Here is a 2,819-nt window from a genome sequence, read left to right on the forward strand (position 1 = left end):
TTTAAATCACTATTTGCGCCTTTTGATTTAATAACAATTTACATGGCCTTTTTGTAGGCTACTTACGCCTATAGGCTATATCAATAAAAGGCTATAGACCATTTTGCAAGATGTAAACAACACTGGTCCAGAAGCACTTCCTGTTTCAGTTTTTTTAACACTACATAAAAGCTGGGACAAAATACAACCAACAGAACATATAAAACTGAATCAAAAAGTTAAACAAACATCTTTAAGATGTTTTCTTTTCGTATGAAATAAAGAAAACAGTTACAAACTGAAACAGGAAGTGTTTCTGGACCAGTGTTGTTAACATCTTGCAAAATGGTCTATGCATAGATGTAAAATTGCAAGTTTCAATAAAAAAAAACAACAATTTTAATATTGACAAATGACAAAATGTTAAAACAGCCCAAATAATAAATGACATATAGGCTAGCGAACATCTAAATATCAGAAAACTCGGATAATGAGCATTTTATATGTGAAATAGGCTATAGACTACAGTAAAAATCAAAGTGAAATGTACACCATTACATATAGGCTACAGTATAGGCCAATTATATATGTATTTAAATAGGTACCATATATAGTATAATGGGCTATATTATATGCCATAGGCTATAATGTTAAAATTTGCATTAACTGTTTGGCATTTAAGAACACTTTGATTTGTAGTGTGTGCCAAAAACATTATGAAGGATCTGACAGTCAGTCTTATATTTGAATTAATACTTCTATCTTCCTCATAAAGTAAAGATCATGAACCGCCCGAGGGGGGAAGGGCTTTTCTGCTTGGCACACAACGTGCATCCCGTGGGATCTGTGTGACATGTTGCTGTCGTCACTGGAGAACATCTCATCTAACTGCGGCTTTCCAAATAACATTTTAATTTACACTTTGGCGTAGTCTACGTGCTTCATAGGCTCGGCTAACTCAAATTATTTTGTATCTCAGAAGTGAAAAGCTAAATTAGGTGAGAAGATAATAAGGGCAAGGTTAACATTTTGTGAAAATGATGGTTAGAGGCAAAGGCCACAAAACCGAACCTAATATGATGTCATTTTCACTGTGCACACACAAAACCTATATTCTGTGGTAATAAACAATAACTTGAAATCTGAGCGGTGGATTGAATTCAAAATGTGCAGGCTATGAACTACATAAAACTGAAAGCAGCCCCTGGAGATGTGGCTATCATGGAAAAGCATTCGCACGTCACTATGGGAGCTGAGCTTCTGTATTGTTGAGGGAAATCAGTCACTTTGAAAACAGTGTAACCTAGGATGATTGTTTAACAGAACTTCCTTATGGGACCGTGACTTTTCTAGCTTATAAGTTTTCCAAAATATTTGTTTGTTCTAAGAATGAAAGCATTACAAATTAGAAACCTTTCAATTTTATGGTTAGATAAAGACATTGTAACAATTCCATATAAAGTATGAAAGGGAAGTATGGTCTTTCCATATTTGTTATTACGTCATATGGTGTGTTCAATTCATGTCAGAAACTAGTTTGAACGAGCTGAACGCACATGAACGCCACCACAAAATCATATAGGCCTATGAGCTTTCCTTACATTTGGGACATCAGCGAGAAATAATAGCCTACACAATATAGGCCTAAGCCTACAAATTTAGCAGTGACAGTGACTTTACACTCTAAAAAATGCTGGGTTGTTTTAACCCATCTTTGGGTCAAATATGGACAAACTCAGCCATTGGGTTAAAATTTTAAATTACATTTTTAACCCAACATTTAGGTTTGTCCATATTTGACCCAAATTTGGGGTAAAACAACCCAGGATTTTTTAGAGTGTATTATTATTATTATTTAGGCCTACAATGAAATAACCCTGAGCAAACTGCCTGCAAAACATATTATAGCATTGTAAACAATATATAAAGAACGAAGTTTACAGTGGCCTCATTAATTAATAAAAAACATAAAAAAAAGCAAACACATAGTTAAGACCATAACTATGGTTAAGACACTCTTTCCATAAGTGACTTGAACGCAACGGACGTCGTAAACTGGACTTCCCAACTTGTAAATATGAACTTCCCAGTAGTTAAAAGCATCCATAGGCCTATACATCTGAGTGAAATGGCTTCCCAAACAAGAAAAAAAGAAGGGCGGGGCTTGATTTTGTCCACCGGGAATCATTGGATTGTTGTGGTTTGCTATTGGCTGATCTGATGTGAGTGGCAGGTTGCCCCACTGTCATCAGAGAAGATGAAAGGGAAGATATTTTGATAAAAAAGATGCACCACATGAACAACAACACATCGCATGGAAAAATAATTTATAATAAATACTGCAATATTCCATTAAAACCTTTTTTTATATATATTTAAATATTTAATGCTGACTTTAAAATAGAGTGAACTTAGACATTTACCTTAATTCACCCTATTTACTTTTCTACTGTATTTGATTAATCAAATTAACAATAAAAACAATAAACAAACAAAATTGATGCCTCCAAAATGTAGTGAATAACACATTTTCGTTATTTTAGACCGTTTTTTTAAACACAAAAATGCATTTGAAATTCAAGTGTGCAATGTCAGATTTGCTCCAGTTCACACCTTCTGCTAAATATAGCGACATCTGTATATTTGGTAAAGAGCGCCACCTAGCGGTTAACTGAAAACAAGAAAGTTCTACAGCTACAAAATTCTTGGGTGAAATTTTTTAAACACTTAATAAAATAAGCTTTTGATATGGCAGTTAAGTCACATTTATGTTTAAGACAGAACAAAACTCATCAATAACTGATCAAAAAGGTCTCATAAACAGGTCTTACACGTTTTTT

This window comes from Pimephales promelas, chromosome 3 (assembly GCF_988280905.1).
Source record: "Pimephales promelas chromosome 3, fPimPro1.hap1.1, whole genome shotgun sequence".
NCBI classification, from domain to species: Eukaryota; Metazoa; Chordata; class Actinopteri; order Cypriniformes; family Leuciscidae; genus Pimephales; species Pimephales promelas.